General features: G+C 42.9%; 1 protein-coding gene across 4 annotated transcripts in view; it reads right to left on the reverse strand.

The window, feature by feature from the left end:
- Positions 1–18,700, reverse strand: part of CAMK4 (calcium/calmodulin dependent protein kinase IV) — a 291,954-nt gene that overhangs the window by 67,883 nt on the left and 205,371 nt on the right. The window lies entirely within an intron of this gene.

Below are 18,700 nucleotides of genomic sequence, written 5' to 3' on the forward strand. Positions count from 1 at the left end.
GGGGTAGAACTTCCAAGAGGGCTGCGACGTGACAATCATCCACTCGAGCCCCCGGACGTTGGCCCTGAAAGGGCTAAAGGGGAAGTTTGGTGCGCAGCCCCCTGGGAGGCAGCACTTGGCTAGGCCATTGGATGCCCCGTGCTGGGTATGGCCCCGGTTGAGGGCCAGAGTAAAACAGGCACTGGTCCCAGAGGTGAGGGGCATCCCCACCTGCGGGGCATCGAGGGACTGCGGCCTGACACAGGCTCACAAAATAAATGTTGCCCATCTGAGTGACAAAATAAAACACCCAAACTGTAGATGGCACAGACATTGACGAGAAGAACATGTGTGTTCTCTGGACTCGACTGGGCTCCTTGAGATTAGGTCACCAACACTGAGTCTCTGCTAGGCTCCCTATACTGAACTTAGGTATCTTGCAAATATCATCCACTAGCGGCACCAAAAGTTGGTGCTGTGCACAGTAAATTGTGCAGATCTGCAGCCTTCCCTCTTCTTTCTTACACGAGACATTAATTCATTATTGACTTTAAAATTGCCATCCCAGGGCACCTTCATTAACTCCTCACTGAGCTAAATTGGTCTGTTCACAGTTCTCTGGGCTTGTTCCAAGCTCTCTGCATACTCATATAGATGTCTCTGCATTAGGGCTAATCTACACCAGGTACTAGGGCCCGGTCTATACTAAAAAGTTAGGTCAACCACATGCCTGAGTAATGTGATTAAGCTGACCTAGCTCCCTTTTTACTGATAGATGAATAAAATCAAAATTTATAATTATAGTTAATTCCTAACAAAAATAAGCTACATATATATTTATTACACATACCAAACTATCAAATGCCTTGTGGATTATTACTATTACATTTTATTGTCCAGTATATACATGCAGGAAAACAGTTTGTAGAGTTTTAGGTAAAGTTTTGATTTTAGCAGATTTTAAAACACTACCTTTTTCCCCTTACCAGAAGTCTTTGCAAACATGTTAGGCATCTTTCTTTCTTTATGTTTTAGCCCCTCTCAAAACATTTAGCTGCAGCTTTTTATCTTTTCTAGGAGTTGGGCTACTTATCAGCCAACAGTTGGAGAATGCCAAAGCAGCCATTGGATCCTGATGGCCTTTCCTCTACTAAGGTACATGCTTTCCCATTAATAATAGGGGAGGGAGCAGGGACCAGTAGGAGAAGGGTGGGCCAAGTGTCAGATAGGTAGGTCAGCATGAACTAGAGAGTGAAGAAGCTAGGGGAGAGACAAAAGGCCAGAAGGGGTGGTCTGTGATGAGCAGTTATATCAATGGACATCTCTGGGTAACCTTATCCCTTATACTTCAATCAGTCTCCATTTGACATTTACAAGCGTGAACATACTGTGAAAGAATTATGTTCCAATAGCCAATGCAGCACTACACAAGATGGTTGAGTTGGCAGAAAAGTAATTTCCACTGCTCACCAAGAGCTGAATTGGAAGATTCTTAGATAAGCAATGTTTTTTGTCAGGCAAGCATAGCTCAGGCAGCAAGACTATTAACAAGCACATCAAAGAGGAATGATTTAAGTGATTACAAGCTCAAGTCAAAATCTCAAGGTGTAATGTGGGGTAGTGAGATCTCAGAGCTCTGCAGGGATGTTAAAAAGGGTATCTTTGCTGAAAACTAGCTCTTTGTGGCTGCGGTGTTGAGAGAGAGAGTTGGAAACAGGTGTTTCCAGAACGTTTTTGACAAACACCCAAGACAACACTACACAATATAAAGCTGAAGTTCCAGGCAGACTTGCTTATTACAACATGATTTTATAATGATCTCAGAGGGGTAGCTGTGTTTGTCTATAATTTTAAAAAAATTTGAGTAGTCCTGAAGGACCTTAGAGACCAACACAAACATATATATAGTATCATGAGCTTTTGTGGGCAAAACCCACTTCCTCATCCTTATCACCTCATCTGAGGAAGGGGGTTTTGTCCATGAAAAGCTCATGATACTCTCTCTCTCTCTCTCTCTCTCTCTCTCTCTCTCTCTAATTTATATATATATTTGTTAGTCTTTATAGGTATGTCTACACAAGCTCATTAGTTCGAGCTAGGTAGGCAAATGAGGGCAACCGGAGTTGCAAATGAAACCCGAGATTTAAATATCCCAGGCTACATTTGCATGTTCCCGGGTGCCACCATTTTAAAATCTCCTTCAGTCCGAACTCCGTGCCCGTGGCTACATGCGGCACGGAGTAGGTAGTTCAAATTAGAGATCCTAAATCGAACTACTGTTACTCCTTGTTCCACGTTCCACGAGGAGTAACGGTAGTTTGAATTAGGGTCTAATTCGGAGTTCAGACTAAAGGGGATTTAAAAATGGCGGCGCCCGGGAACATGCAAATGAAGCCCGGGATATTTAAATCCCGGGCTTCATTTGCTACTCCGGTTGCCCTCATTTGCCTACCTAGCACGAACTAACGAGCTAGTGTAGACATACCCTATGGTGCTACAGAACTACTCACTGTTTTATAATTATCTGAATCAAACCAGCTGACAAAGGGGGTGCTGTGGTCATTATGAATAAGGCTGACTATAACCAGGAGGCAACCAGACAACTCTCGAACACCACATTTTACAAACCTCTCCCCTCTGATCCCACCTTGGACTACCAAAAGAAACTACACTGTCTCCTTAAAAGCCTCCCCACAGCTACTCGGGAACAAATCCTCACAGAATCACCTTCTGACCCCCGACCAGGATTGTTCTATCTACTTCCCAAGATCCATAAACCTGGGCACCCCGGACGTCCCATCATCTCTGGTATTGGCACGCTCACTACTGGTCTATCCAGCTATGTAGACACTCTTCTCAAACCCTTCGTAACCAATACCCCCAGCTATCTCCGAGACACCACTGACTTCCTAAGGAAACTACAAAACATCGATAAGCTCCCCAATAATACCATCCTTGCCACCATGGATGTAGAAGCTCTATATACCAACATCCCACATGAAGACGGATTACAAGCAATTAGAAACACTATCCCAGAGGACACTACTGCCAACCTGATAGCAGACCTATGTAACTTTGTTCTCACCCACAATTATTTCCGGTTTGAGAACAACTTATACCTCCAGATCAGCGGCACAGCCATGGGTACACGCATGGCCCCACAGTATGCTAACATCTTTATGGCTGACCTAGAACAACGTTTCCTCAACTCCCGTCCCCTTTCACCCCTCCTCTACCTACGGTACATCGATGACATCTTTATGATCTGGACACATGGCCAAGAAACACTGGAGATATTCCACAGAGATTTCAACAACCTACACCCCACCATCAACCTCAGCCTGGACCATTCTACACGAGAGATCCACTTCCTGGACACCACCGTACAAATCAACAATGGAAAATTAGACACCACTCTCTACAGAAAACCCACTGACTCATACAGTTACCTACATGCATCCAGCTCCCATCCAGAACACACCACACGATCCATCGTCTATAGCCAAGCCCTTCGATACAACCGCATCTGCTCTAACCCCACTGACAGAGACCAGAAGCTTCAGGATCTCTACCAAGCATTTATAAATCTCAACTACCCACCCAGAGAAACAAAAAAGCAAATTGAAAGAGCCAGACGAATACCTAGAAACCATCTACTTCAAGACAGACCCAAGAAAACCAACAATAGAACACCACTTGTCATCACCTACAACCCCCAACTAAAACCTGTCCAACACATTATCAATAAACTACAGCCAATATTGGAACAGGATACCATACTCAAAGAGGCTCTGGGAGACAGACCCATAATCTCCTATAGACAACCACCTAACCTCAAGATGATTCTTACCAACAACCACAGGACATACCACACTAATACCAACCCTGGTACCTTCCCTTGCAACAAACCCCGTTGCCAGCTTTGTCCACATATTCATTCTGCTGATACCATTATTGGACCTAACCAAGTGAGTTATAAGATCAAGAACACATATTCCTGCGCATCCAGAAATATAATCTACGCTATCATGTGCCGAAAGTGTCCGTCTGCTATGTACATTGGACAAACATCTCAGACACTTCGCCAAAGGATTAATGCCCACAAAACAGATATCAGACAAGATCACAAAGAGAAAACAGTTTCTTGCCACTTTAACCAGAAAGGACACTCTCTAAATGACTTAGCCACCTGCATTCTGCTACAAAGACCTTTTACATCTGCACTTGAAAGGGAATCCTCTGAACTGTCATTCATGTTAAAATTCGACACTTACCACCAGGGACTTAACAAGACTTTGAACTTTCTCACCCATTACCAAGACAGTTTCCCCAATTATCACCTGTAATACCATTAACTCACAAACATCCCACTCTCCCTACCTTTAATATCAGCAATTCACAGACACTTACCTTCCTTCCTCCCCCTTCCCACCCCCCCGCATCCTCCTTCTGTTCTGCAATGTGATTTGTCCTTTTCATATTTGTTCATTTTTTTAATTGTATCCTTTGGTATATATGGTTGTGACTATTTTCTTCCACTATTTGATCTGAGGAAGTGGGTCTGGCCCACGAAAGCTCATCATCTAATAAACCATCTTGTTAGTCTTTAAAGTGCTACATTGTCCTGCATTTTGCTTCAACTACCCCAGACTAACACGGCTACATCTCTATCACTATTATAATTATCTGTTATTCTTTAACATATGATTTTAGATGTATTATTTTGAGCAGCTTCCTCCTTATGGCTCTGTTGTTCTCTTGCTTTGCCTCTAATTTATCTTGGCCATTTTCATTTTTTTAAACTTATATTAATTTAACTTGCAATTTTCTCCTCTGAATCCTCCAAGACAGAGCCAGAGTAAACATTCATTCATTTGCATGACAAGCCTACCATCCTCTGTGCGCCATCAGCCCCAATCTAGCTAAAGGCTGTCTGTCCCGTTCTTTGCCAGACCTTTGCACTGTTCCCATATCCTAGCTAAGAGATGAACTATTCCCATTCCTACATTTCAGTCCCTCTCCAACTCTGTATGTGTGTGTGTGTCTCCTTTCTGGAAGGTTCAGTTTTTCAAAGTCCCCTGTGCTTCGCAGCTCTGCCATGCCAATCATTGCACAAAGGCGAAAAACCATGACTAGTGGAAACTCTCTCATATGCATTTAACAGTGGAATATATCAATCTGTCTCCAATACCTCTGATGAAGTGTTTTTTTACCCATGAAAACTTATGCCTAAATAAATCTGTTAATCTTTAAGGTGACACAGATAGAGACTAACATGACTACTCCTTTAAGACTGGAATTTTGGTCAGTAATGGTGAGGTCTTGTTTCCAAGGAGTTTGTAAAATGTCAAAGTTTTTCTCAAGGCTGGTCTTCAGGGACTGCATACTAGACCCACCTGTTATTTGTGAACACTCTGCATAATGCTGCAAAGCCTGTGAGACAATTAACCATGGGATGTTAAACCAAGAACATTATCTGTGCTGCAGCTCTGGAGCAGGCCAGAACAAAAAGGTGAGCTTGAGACAGAAACATTATTACCAGGAAGCACTGCTTAGAAGGCCCAATCCTGTGAGATGCTGAGCACCTCCTCCAAGGGTCATGGGGGGACAGCTCCTCAACTGGTGTAAGTTGCCATAGCATCATTGACTTTAACAGAGGTATGATGATTTACACAAGTATAGGATCTGGCCTTGGGCATTCAGAAGACTTTGTACTTCACTTTTTTATCAATTGCATTTCATGAAATCAAGAGAGGCATGGACTCTGGAGGTTTGGGTATCTTCTATGAACTACTCCAGCCACAACAAGTTCATAACAAAATCTCTCTGAAAAACTGCAGCTGATAGGAAATCGATCTTGTTAAAAGCATCACCCGCTCTTAAGAGCTATAATCTAGATTAGAGGTCTGATTCTCCATGACTCAACTCCTGCGTTTCTACAATGACTTTTTATTTTTTAAGTAAAATTCTGGCAAGTCAGAAACCCGGTGTGTAGTGTTAGCAGCGTATTTTCCTTTGTCTTAAACTTGACAAGTTGAACTGCAACCATTTGTCAGTCAAAGATTATGTGAACTAGGGATGTAAGCAACTAGTCGACTGCCTGATAAGCATATGCTTATTGGGTAGTCGAGTAATGACTCTACTAGTCCCCCTTGCAGCCCCCTCTCCCAGCTGCCTCTATCAGAGAGAGATAGCAAGGGAGGAGCAGAAGCTGGTAGAAGCCAGCTTAAAAACCGGTTACCCTAGCATTGTCTCCGTGGCGGGGAAGGGGAGCAGGAGAGGCAGAGGTATAACACGGGGACCGGGCCTGAGCCAGGAATCAGCTGTCCCGGCTTGCACCCAGTCCCAGATGCTGTGCCTCTGCTTTCTAAATGTATTAAGAGCCGCTTGGCTGGGAGCAGATCTGCAGTTACCCCCTTATCAACTAATTGAGTAGTTGATGGAAATTTGACCAGCTACTCGATTAGCTGATTAAACACAATTTAACATCCCTAATGTGAACCCAGCTTCTCTACCATTATTGTGAAGGTCAGGAGAAAGGATGTTTTAAAAGGCCAATGGTGGAAATTCTACTGGTGGAGAATTGGTGTAACATGGAAAATTGGATCCACAGCCTTTTAAGTGCATTCTACTGCATGCTGCACATTAGGGGATATGTAAGTCTTTTCTCTGAAGTTTGCCTTTTTCTTTAGGCAAATGAATTTCTTCTTTAAAAAAGAGTGACTAAAATGGCATGGGGCAAGTCACTTTTTCTTTTTACAAAAGTTTCTTAATTCATTGGCAGATCCCATTTTTCCTACTCAGAAGGGATATTTTTATAAATGGTCTGAAGGCTTTCTATTGTTTCCATTCATTTCTGGATGGCAGCATTTTTCTTTGGTTTAGCTCAAAAGAGCATAGGCCTTTCAAGCCTCTAACATTTTCCTATTGTGGTGGTGGTTGCAGGCAAAAAAAACCCAACCAACCAACCAAACAAACCCACCCCACCCCCCTGAGGAGGATAAAAAAATTAAGATGCTTTCATTGTTGCTGCTTTCTATTTCATTATCCTTCTAAAAATCCTTTCTCTTGACTTTCACAATAAACATAGAGGAGCTGGGTTCGCATACTCTTTGACTGACAAATGGTTGCAATTCAACCTGTCAATGTTAAGACAAAAGGAAATATGCTACTAATACTACACACCAGATTTCTCTGTCTTGCCAGAGTTTTACTTAAAAAGATAAAAGATTGAAGATTTCTCTATGTAGGGAGCAGAACTCCCATGACAGCAAGGGGGTCCCCAAAGGCAGGATCGATGCTCCTTTTCAAAAGGGGCGTGTGGTCCCCAAAATATAATTCCCTCTCTTTACAGTAAATACGGTTCCAACAGGCCTAGTCAAAAGTACTATCCCCTCTCTCAGGGTATATATGGCCCTGCAGGCCTAGTCCAAAAAGCACTGTGGTCTCCCTCTGGAAGGCTCCCTGGCATGGAGGCCTACGCCCCTGGTGAGCTTCCCCTGGCTGCCAGGGAGACGCGGGCCATGGAATAGGGGGATAGGGCCCTGTTGGTAGTGGATACTCCCACTGCCTGCTCAGCGGGGCATCCCGCCGAAACTCGCTGAGCTTCTGGAGGGACAAACCTCCGCCCTGAGCCAATTCCTACTGTCCCTGGGGCGTTGCTCGATGAATTCCAACTCACGGAGCAGGTCTCCCTGATCGGGGCTGACTCTGAGACTGCAGCGGTTGCTGCCTGGGCTGTGGTGACAGGGACTGCTTGAGAGCTCCAGCCTAAGTCCTTTCTCCACTGACGGTCCACCCAAATTGAGCTGCTCCCCTAGCTTTTATACAGCTCCAGCAGTTGGAGCGTGCCCAGTCTGGGAAGAAGGGTGGGACTTCCTCTGCCCACAGAATCTTGGCCCCCCCCCACCCTCCAGAGCAGGGCACATCTGCCCCGTCACACTCCCTGTCAAGCAATGGGATAAGACACGGGAAGAGGGTTTCTTGCAAATAGTTTGTCACCATTCATATGTTATGTCACTCATTTGACACACTGACATTTTTCCCAGTGTTGCAATAATGAAACTAATCAGGTGGAATGCCAAATAATGCTTTTGGGATATTTAATTTCACTATGGGTTTTCAATTAGTTGTATTCATTTAAACAAAAAAAACATTTTGTCCCGAGGTAAACAGTTTATTTTAAATAAAAAATGGGGCTATATTATCAAATCATGTTAAACGTTTTTGCTAATGAATTCAACTGCAACTGTATATCTGCTAATACGTGCAGTGTTTAGATGTTCAGGGAACAAAACAGAAAAAGGCATTGGATAATTATACAACTATGATTACATTTATATTTTTCTAATTTAAACTATGTACTTTAAATAAACATCTGGCCATGGTTATTACTGCATGTTGGTGCATTTCCTCTCCATGGAAATTCTTACTTGCAAACAGGAAAAATTAAAACTCTCAGAATATTACTGTGCATGGGAAAACACAACAAATGAAAGTGGTGAGCACGATTAAGAAAATCATTTGAATAGACTATTTATCATTAGTTAATATTTTATTATGGCATGCCCAATAACTCCAGTTACGGATTGGGGACTTGTTGTGCTGGTTATTGTGCAGATGTAGTTCCTGACAGGAAGACTTTACAATGTAGATTAGCAACATTATTTATTATTTATTTAAATATTTTTACCCCACCTTTCTATTTAAAATATTCAAGGCGGCTGAAATATGAAAGGTGGTAGGAAAAATCAATCAAATATATACAGTATGATGTGTATAGACACACTTTTATTTGGGGATACACATTTGCTGGTTTTTGTTTTTCAAATAACGATTGTAATTACATAAAGTTTTCATCTTCCACATCTACCCCTCATATGCCTGTCCCAATTACCCAACAGCCTAACCATTACGGGTTGGGTGATTATTCTTCATAGGATCATGGTACTAAGTGATTCCCAAAGAGAGATTCAGTTTAAATGAATACCCCCCTTCCCCCACAAGGTGTGGACGTGCAGAGATGTCTGTTGGCAGAGCAGACAAGTTGCCAAGCAGCCACAGCAGGCATCATTGTCAGTACTTGGGGTGATGGTAAAATAAGAGAAGAGGTTAGTAAGGGCAGAGTAGTAATGGTTCTCATGTTTTATTTAGGAGAAGAAACCTGAGCTTGATATACTGGTCAAGTAATAATAAATAAGGCCTCCGTCGGTCAGTTGACCATGGATGACGTATCCTAGTTCTCGTCTTGGTTCGTGTCGGATTGTCTGGGACAGCGTCGGGGACAGCGTCGTTGGTGGCTGAAAAGGCCAATCCAGGACAGGCATTCTTTGCAGCAGAAGTCGCAGCTGTAGGTGGTTCCCTGGCTGTTGTTGTTGCGTAACTTCCTGCGGACTCGCTTTTCTTCTGATGCACGCATCATGTTCGTTTCGCCTGACTTGAGCTGTGTGGTCAGGGTGCCCCTCCACTTCGGGCGGTCTGCTGTGAGGTCTTCCCAGGACTGCGTGTTTATGTCGATGACTTTCATGTCCCTCTTCACGACATCTTTAAATCGCAGGTTCGGGCGCCCTGTGGTTCTCTTCCCAGATGCCAGTTCCCCATCAAGTGGAGACAACAGAAGTGCAAAGAAGGTGCAAAGTGACAATGACATGCAAGGAAAATGATCTTAGCAATCCAATTTTGTAAAAGAGTACCTTCTCTCTGGTAGTGAACTTTAAAAGGGAATTGTGCATTAAGGGCTTTTGAAATATGAATTATGATCATACAGTCAAGCTCAAAATCTCAGAAATACTGATCTAATATTCGGTGGCACTGTAGTCACAGGTAATTCTATGATTAGGCCAAATATGAGTATTTGCCTATAGATATGAATCATATTAAACTAGTGTAATGGTAGGTCTGATTAAAAAATAGTTCATAGGTACAGAGTCAAATTAGCAAGAGGATGGTTAATTTAATTCATATAAAGAGACAATTACAGAAACAGCTCTGGTATTTATATACCAGAGTGAATTCCCCCGATGGGATCGCTACCCTTGATGTGGTGGGGGGCTTGCGTGTCTCAGGGACCCTCAGAGCTATACCGGCAGGAGCTTACTGCTCCTAGTAGGGCCACCCAAGTCGGATAGGTTGACAGGTAGAGACCAGACAAAAAGCAATTCCCTGGTCCTCCAGGTTGGAGGTTGGGCGATGGGCTAACAACTCATCCTCATAAAAAATATGTTACGGAAATCTCTACATCGTTCAAAAATGACAAGATACTTTGATGCGATATGCTGATCTTGATGGGAGACCTGAATGCCAAGGTAGGCAGTGACAACACCGGTAGGGAAAAAAGAAATGGAAACACATGGTTTAGGCCAAATGAATGAAAATGGCGAACTCCTTGTAGACATATGTGCCTTTAATGAACTTGTAATTGGAGGCACACTCTTGCCACACAACAACTGCCATAAAATAACTTGGGTATCACTTGACAATTGTACACAAAACCAAACTGACCACTTTGCAGTCCAAACGAGATGGCGAAGATCTCTGGAAGATGTGCGTACTAGGCGCGGAGCAGACATCGGATCAGACCACCATTTAGTAGTTGCTAAATTGAAAATGAAACTTGCAGCAAGAAAACAACAGCCCAGCACAAGATTCGATGTGAGGAAGCTGAGTATACAAGAAATGAAAGAAGCTTTCCAGATTAACTTGAGCAACTGCTTTGAGGCACTCCAAAGCAAGGAAGGAGCAGAACAAACTGCAGAGGGAGTCTGGAGCTTAATGAAGGAAGCAATAGTGGAAACGTGCGATGTGGTATTAGGGCGACCTTCCATTAACTGGAAGGAATGGATCACAGATTAGACATGGAGAATGATTGAAGAATGGAAGGCACTCAAACAACAAGTCAACCAAGCAAAAACAAGAGGCCAGAAACAAGCTGCATCATCCAGATACCACAGCATTGCTGGGGAAGTAAAGAAAAGTCTCTGCAAAGATAAGAGAAATTTCATAAACGAGATTGCAGAAAAAGCAGAGGCAGCATCTAAACAAGGGGACTTGAAAACCCTGTACAATACAACTCGAGACTTGAGAGGAAGGAAGAGAAACCCAAACAGACCGGTCAAAAACAAAGATGGTCAGCTACTTACCTCAGTGGATGAGCAGCTATCCAGATAGAAGGAGCATTTTGAAGAAGTGTTAAACAGACCACTACCAACAAATCCACTATAGCTAGAAGCAGGAGAACATCTAGACATCAATACAGGGGCAGTTACAAAAGAGGAAGACTGCAAGGCAATAAGGAATCTAAAGAATGGCAAGGCAGCAGGAGCTGACAATATTTCACCTGAAGTATTAAAAGAAGGAGGAGCTGCTATAGCGGACCAGCTACACGGTTTGCTAAATCTGATATGGATAACAGAAGAGATTCCAAAGGATTGGCGAAAAGGGCGACTAGTGAAACTCCCTAAATCTGGTGATCTGTTACTATGCGAAAAGTGGAGGGGGATTACTCTCCTGTCCAACCCAAGCAAAGTATTAACCAGAGTCATCCTGGAACGAATGAAAGACGCCATAGACCACAAACTACTAAAAGAACAGGCAGGTTTTAGGAGAGGATGATCTTGCACAGACCAGACAGTAACAATATGGATCATTGTAGAACAATCCATTGAATGGCAAGCATGTAAGGCAGAAATGCAAATGTATAATATCTGGATAATGTGAATTGGACCATGGGAACTTCTATGTAGTGTTTGGGACTGATAATCTTTTAAATGTCAAGGTTAATTTGTTTTGTTTGAACCTGTAAACTTAAAGATGAGGAAATTCTGCAAGTCTACAAAATGGAGCCTAAAACTCCATTTTGTATCTAAACATTCTCTCTAATGTCATCCATTTAAGATCTACATTCTAACACGTCCACAGGTAACTGTTAGATTTTAAACACTCACTTACCTGTTGGGTATGATTTGCATAGGTTATGAATATGCATGAGCATTCCAAAACCAACCTATCAGTTTGTACCACGCTCCAGGTGCATCATTTGACAACCAATCATTTTAAACCATTGCAGCCTATGCATATTCATGAGGCCAGGTTATAAAAGGTCTGACCGAACGATGGTTCGTTCTGGTCCTCGGGCTTATCCTGAGGTCAGGGCGTCGTTCGCATCGGGCTTAGGCTTAGGCTATAGGCTAGGAGTGAATGTCAGTATGAAAAAGGTCCTGTAAAGATCTTGTCTTTTGAGAATTGGACGGAAGGTCCTCTTCTCTCTCTTTTAAGTTAGGCTAGTTAGTTTAGTACTTAGGTAGGTTAGTTCACGTCGTCGTGTTTGTTCGTCAGGCTGCGTCGGGTCAAAGCATTTTGGCCGTCGTCGAGTCTGTACGTAGGGCGAGTCGCGTGTTAGCTTAGGGTTTTATTTTAGGTTAAGGTTAGAATAGGTAGAGACGGACTCTAGCTTCCATCGCCGGTTCCAGAGGCACCGAAGGGCCTGAAGAATCGCTCTTCACGGAAGGTGAAGCCCGCAATTCTGCCCAGCTCTTCGTGGGACTCCTGGCTGCTCCTCTCTTGCGGTCCGGAAGGACCGACGGATTGAGGTCGCCAGCTTTGACCCAGAGACAGCTGGCAAGGGACGCCTGGTCGTTCCTCTCCTGAGGCTTTCAAATAGCCAAGGGATTGAAGGTCGCCAGCACCACCTCAATCGTCCTCCCATCGCCGTAGACTCTGTAAGTAGGAATAGGGACCTGAAGGGACTTCCCCTTCTTGTCCATGTAATTTAACAGGGGACTGCCCCCTTATTTGTTAATTAGAGGTATACCATCTTTTACAAATTTTTACTGTTTGTTAAATTTAATTCACTTAATATAGTCTTGTGGTTATCACTGAAAACCCAAGTCTTAAGTTTTTATTTCACGCGCCATCTCAATCTAAGCGCTGACTCTCTGCCGGTGATCAGATACGGAATAGGGGTCCCAACCTGAAACACCATCCCTAAGCGGATGAGTCGGGTTATCTAATAACTCTCTGGGAAGTGTCTTTAGACATCTTTGACCTTCCTGATTCTGTTCGACAGACAGGTAACAAGCACCACTCTATATCAATTTCACAGACTTTATGAAAGCCTTTGATAGTGTGGACAGGCAGTCCATCTGAACTATCATGCAACGTTACAGAGCTCCAGGCAAACTGATTACCATAATCAAGAAACTGTATGAAGAATACTCTTGCCAGGTCATCCATGATGGAAAATTGTTGGAAAAACTCCAGGTCATAACAGGTGTATGCCACGGCTGCCTTCTTTCTTCATTACTCTTCCTGGTTGTCCTAGACTGGGTCACAAAAACAGCATATGCTGATTCAGAAAGGGGACTCCAATGGACTCAAACTAGGAAACTTGAAGATCTAGAGTTTGCAGATGACTTAGCCCTGCTTGCAGACAAATTAGAGAATATGCAAGAGAAGACAGATGCCCTACAGGAAACAGCTGAGTGAGTGGGCCTCAAGATTAGTCAAGAGAAGACCAAGTTGATGCGCATTAGCAACAGACAGGAAGGTGAAATTGCAATTGAAGGAAAAGCAGTGCAAGAGGTAGATCAGTTTGTATACTTGGGGAGTGTTATCAGCAAGAATGGGGGAACTGAAGAGAACATCAATGCAAGAATACGAAAGGCGCAACAAGCCTTTGCCATATTACAACCAGTCTGGGGTACAAGAGCCATTTAAACAAGAACCAAACTACATATTTTCACTTCCAATGTGAAATCAGTACTACTGTATGGCTTGGAGGCTTGGCATGTTGTCCAGAGCAACACTAGGAAAATTCAGACGTTTGTCAATAAATGCCTGACACACATTCTCCAGCTAAAGTGGTACGATAGAGTGCCAAATGAAATCTTGTAGACCAAAACAAATCAGAAACCAATGGAAGTCCAGATTAAGAAAAGAAAATGGTCATGGGCAGGCCACATCCTAAGTAAGGACTGTGAGGAATGTATCACGAGACGAGTGTTAGAATGGAATCCAAAGGGAAAGACGAAAAGGGGATGTCCCAAACAAACATGGCAACAAAGCCACCTGGACGAAGTAAAACCCACTGGCTTAACATGGGATCAAATCAAGACTATCGCTAAGGATCGCAAGAGGTGGAGAATAACTGTGGAGGCCCTATGCACCATTAAGAGCCCAGAGGACTAATAGATAGTGAATCAAGACACCATTGTAGTTGACTGGGTTTACTCTTTTAGTGTTTATGTACCCATATAAGAGTGTGGAATTAGGAAGGGTGGACACCTAGTTTTGTAACAAGATGTATACAACTTCAAACGTGTCTATCAACCTTTTTAAATAAATGTGATGCTGTAATATGACTGAATTGGTCAATGGCCAATATCCAGGGCAATTTAGAAGTATTACTTTGGTAACAAATTTAGAAATACAGTAGAAAAAACCAGACTGAAAATTATGTTAAAAAATGAATCAAGCAGTGACTGCAATAACAACAGAGAGAAAACAAAGTGTATTCTCTACTTAAAACCATAAGTTACTGGGTGTTTCGCTTGATCTTCCAACAAAAACATCCTAGGGCTAGAACAGAAAGAAGCTGGCAAAATAAATAATACTTATCCTGATATACTTCACTTCTGCTTGTCTATCCCTATAAGAGGGTCTGGAACGAAACAAAATGCTTATTGAATGAAGTAGTATGAAAATTTGTTAATATTTTTTCAGTGCATCTGTTAACACTGTGCCAAAATTCAATCAAAATGTATTTGGGTTTTATTTATTTATCCATTTGTTCAATTTTATACTACACTTATGCATGGCAGAATTAATTTTGATAGTTTCAACAGATATATTGATAGTTCTTTTTAAACTTATTTTTGTTTTTTATCAATTTAAATTTTTAGTTGTGCAAAATTACACATTAGTTAGACAGCAGTTCTCCACTGCTTGGCCGCGGCCTGCTGATGGGCTGCAAACCGTTGGTTGTCAGGCTGCAGCGGCTGTGTAAGCTCAAGCTAGCTGTTCCCAGTGGCTTAGTTCTGGCAGCTGTGGTAGCAGCAAGGAGACGCCTTCCTCCCTCCTTCCCACTCAGCACTTGGGGAGACACACTTAGGCTGTGTCCAGAATCAGGTTTTTTTTTGAAAAGTAGCCTTTTTTCGAAAAAACTTCACCTGCGTCTAGACTGCAGCCACGTTCTTTCGAAATTAAATCGAAAGAACGTGGCTTTTCTTTCGATGGCTCTTTCGAAAAAAGGTGTTCTTGAAAGCAAACAGGGCTTTTTAGAAAGAGAGCATCCAGACTCACTTGCTGCTTTCTTTCGAAAAAGTGGCTTGCTTTTTCGAAAGGTCCGCATGCAGTCTAGACGCTCTCTTTCGAAAGAGGCTTGCAGTCTAGACATAGCCCAAGTGAGGGAGGGGGGTGTGCCCCCGTCACCGCAGCCGCTTTTGCTGGTGGCGGCAGGAGGTGCATCTCCAGGGCTCTGCTTCTCCTCCCCCTGCTTGTGCAGCTGCTTTTGCCGGTGATGGTGTAGGGGCTGAGGCAGTGGCAGGAGGAGGTGGAGGAAGATGTGCCTCCCCTGGCTTTCCCCTGTAATGGCAGCAGGTGGGAGCTCTGTGCTCCCCCCACCCACCCACGGGGGCACAAGACGCATTAGGAGGAGGAGGGGGCGCAAAGGAGGAGGGCTGCTCTCTCTGCCCACACAGCAGTAATGGCCATGCTTCCTAGAGGAGGGAGCCTCACTCTGGGGAGTGGGGGGCAAAAGAGTGATGGGTGAGGGTGTAGTGGGGTCACGGGGCAAGAGGGTGTTGGCATGGATTGTAGGGGTCAGAGGTTAAAAGGTCAAAGGGCATGGAGTGTTAGAAGTGGGGGGTCAAAGGGTGTTAGGCACAGGGGAAAAGGGGCTGGGTTGGGGCTAGGTAGACTGGTAACATTATATTTACACATTTGCATAATGGATATGCCAATATGCAAATAAAATGTTACTAGTCTACTAAACGTTTGTGAATGGGTTTGCCAGTCCATGGCATAAACAGTTGGAAACCACTGAGTTAGACAGTGGGGAAGGTTAAACAATGATTATTTAATGATAGCAGCTGCTGAGATTCAAAAAAGTAAAGCTTTATCACTTTTAAAACATAAAGCATCAACATCCATATGAAAGTAACAAATAAACCACATTCTAACAAGTTCTCAATAAGCATTTTTCTTAAGTTGCCTATTTGTACCTTTTTATTTATAGATGAAAACATGTTTTTTTATTGGCTTGTATGTGACATTTCCCACTAAAAATTTTTCCAGTCTAACTATACTACATGAAAGAGCCTTCATCCTAATCTCTGGGAGCTATTTTAAAATGAAACCATCCCTGATCCAACTACATTCCTCTGGCACCAATGTGAATATAACAGATACGTAATGAACTCTACAAGCAAACCCACCACCAAAAGCATAAACCCTGGTGGAAGGCCCCATTGGAAGAAAGCCCACCAAGGAAGCACTACTCCAGCCTCCCCTTTGTAAGACAACATTACGCCACTAAGGGTTAAGGTGTGGCTTGTTTTATATGCTGGCACACAGGAGTGGAGGAGTCATAGGAGAACCCTTTCTCCCTTGTGCCGGTATCCCATGCCATCACTTCCCACACATAGGAGGAAATAGACTTTGCAAAGCTTCTCTGTCACACGCTCGCAAAATTGGGGGTGGGGATAAGAGAGGCACAGTCTTAACTGTGGGTTGTATAGGATGCCAGCATGTTAGGGCCCTCACAGTATACTCCTTCCCCAGAGCAATGGAGCTACCAAAAAGGAGATTGTGACTGAAGAACACAGCACAATAATGCACTGCTCACCTCTGTGGGCTAGATTGCAAACTGATGTTCTAGTTCTTATGGATACTTTAGGGAACTAACTAACAAAGGAGGAAATCACCAGCATTTAAATCTGTAGCACATTCAAAATTTAACTACTCTACCTTCCTGCTGACTAACATGTGAGTGGCATTTTCCAGGAGCAGCTGTGATGAAGAGCATAGAGGATCTGAGAGTTATTTCATCAAGCATATTACATTCATGGTTTTATTAGTTAGTAAACCATTATTTTGTGAGGTCAGACAATGAAAACCAGCCAGTCATTCTAAATCTAACCTCCCAGGAGCCTGTGTGATTTCAGAAACAGCAGTCTCTGAATCCAATTACCTGGAAATGTTAGACACTCACAGTGGCATTGCTGTACCACTTGCTGACAGCAGCAGCTTGACAGCTCATCAGAGTGCAAATCAGATTCCTAAATATTTTGCTCTCCTAAGCTACTGTTATTTCAAAACATCTTGGGTTTATTTGGGATACAAATTAAGAGGAAAGATAAATATTCAGCCATGGAAGAACCCTGTTGCATACAATGCAGCAAAATAGCTTTGCAAAATTGACATAAAAATTACAAACAGAGAAACTTAAACCTTAACTTTACATTTTGAGGCAATGTTGCCTAATGGATGGGCACTGTGTTGGGGCACAGGAGAGATTAGTTAAATTCTGGCCTGCTGGGTGACCGTAAGCAAATCATTCCCTGTCCCAGGCCTCATTTTCCCCCACATGTAAAATGGAAAAAAAAAATTTTGTGTGAAGTGCTTTGAGATCCATGCATGAAACATGCTATAGCTAATTATATATTATAAAGCATAATGTTCCAAAATCTGCACTCTCAAGCATAGCTGAGAGCCACAAAAATGGAACCAGCATGGTTCTGCCAAAAAGGGGTGAAACTTAAAAAAAAAAAAAAAAAAAAAAGCCATTACATACAACTGCGTGTTATGAAGCAGTGCTCCATGGTAATTTTCTGAGTACTCCTATGGATGAAGGCGGTTGTTCGGAGCTAGATAGCCAGTAATGACCCACAGTCCTGCAACTACACAGAGGAACAGGTTCAAAACCTCCACAAGGAGTTACTAGGGTGATGAAAGATGCTTCCCCAAGTTCAGAATTACAAACAGAGCCAGAGAACTGCTCTATGGGTACTCCAGAGCCAGGGAGCAGATGGATGATGGATTTGGACTCCCTTCTCAAACTGCATGTACTTGAAGCAAAATGCAGGACTATGTAGCACTTTAAAGACTAACAAGATGGTTTATTAGATGATGAGCTTTCGTGGGCCAGACCCACTTCCTTAGATCAAATAGTGGAAGAAAGTAGTCACAACCATATATACCAAAGGATACAATTAAAAAAATGAACAAATATGAAAAGGACAAATCACATTGCAGAACAGGAGGGGGATGCGGGGGGGGGGGGAGGAAGGAAGGTAAGTGTCTGTGAATTGATGATATTAGAGGTAGGGAGAGTGGGATGTTTGTGAGTTAATGGTATTAGAGGTGATAATTGGGGAAACTATCTTGGTAATGGGTGAGATAGTTCAAGTGTTTGTTGAGTCCTTTTTGGAAAGTGTCGAATTTTAACATGAATGACAGTTCAGAGGATTCCCTTTCAAGTGCAGATGTAAAAGGTCTTTGTAGCAGAATGCAGGTGGTTAAGTCATTGAGAGAGTGTCCTTTCTGGTTAAAATGGCAAGAAACTGTTTTTTCTTTGTGATCTTGTCTGATATCTGTTTTGTGGGCATTAATCCTTTGGCGAAGTGTCTGAGATGTTTGTCCAATGTACATAGCAGACGGACACTTTCGGCACATGATAGCATAGATTATATTTCTGGATGCGCAGGAATATGTGTTCTTGATCTTA

This window comes from Pelodiscus sinensis, chromosome 6 (genome assembly GCF_052426305.1).
Source record: "Pelodiscus sinensis isolate ZL-2025 chromosome 6, ASM5242630v1, whole genome shotgun sequence".
NCBI classification, from domain to species: domain Eukaryota; kingdom Metazoa; phylum Chordata; order Testudines; family Trionychidae; genus Pelodiscus; species Pelodiscus sinensis.